Source organism: Lagopus leucura, unplaced genomic scaffold (assembly GCF_019238085.1).
Source record: "Lagopus leucura isolate 7727_CA_CO unplaced genomic scaffold, USGS_WTPT01 34230-0_obj-0_obj, whole genome shotgun sequence".
NCBI classification, from domain to species: domain Eukaryota; kingdom Metazoa; phylum Chordata; class Aves; order Galliformes; family Phasianidae; genus Lagopus; species Lagopus leucura.
In genome coordinates, this window is record NW_024967091.1 from 4,108 (window position 1) to 4,361 (window position 254).

At 52.8% G+C, this 254-nt stretch overlaps 1 protein-coding gene across 1 annotated transcript in view; it reads right to left on the reverse strand.

Annotated features, from left to right (window-relative positions):
• The window catches only part of LOC122192949 (phosphoenolpyruvate carboxykinase [GTP], mitochondrial), a gene marked incomplete at its 3' end in the record, with an annotated part of 5,120 nt that overhangs the window by 4,099 nt on the left and 767 nt on the right, over positions 1 to 254 (reverse strand). The gene's annotated exons all lie outside the window — the stretch shown is intronic.

Here is a 254-nt window from a genome sequence, read left to right on the forward strand (position 1 = left end):
CAAAGCTTGGAGGACCCAAAAGTTGGAGGACCCAAAGCTTGGAGGACCCAAAGCTTGGAGGACCAAAAGCTTGGAGGACCCAAAAATTGGAGGACCCAGAGCTTGGAGGACCCGAAGCTTGGAGGACTCAAAGCTTGGAGGACCCAAAGCTTGGAGGACCCAAAAATTGGAGGACCCAAAAGTTGGAGGACTCAGAGCTTGGAGGACTCAAAGCTTGGAGGACCAAAAGTTGGAGGACCCAAAGCTTGGAGGAC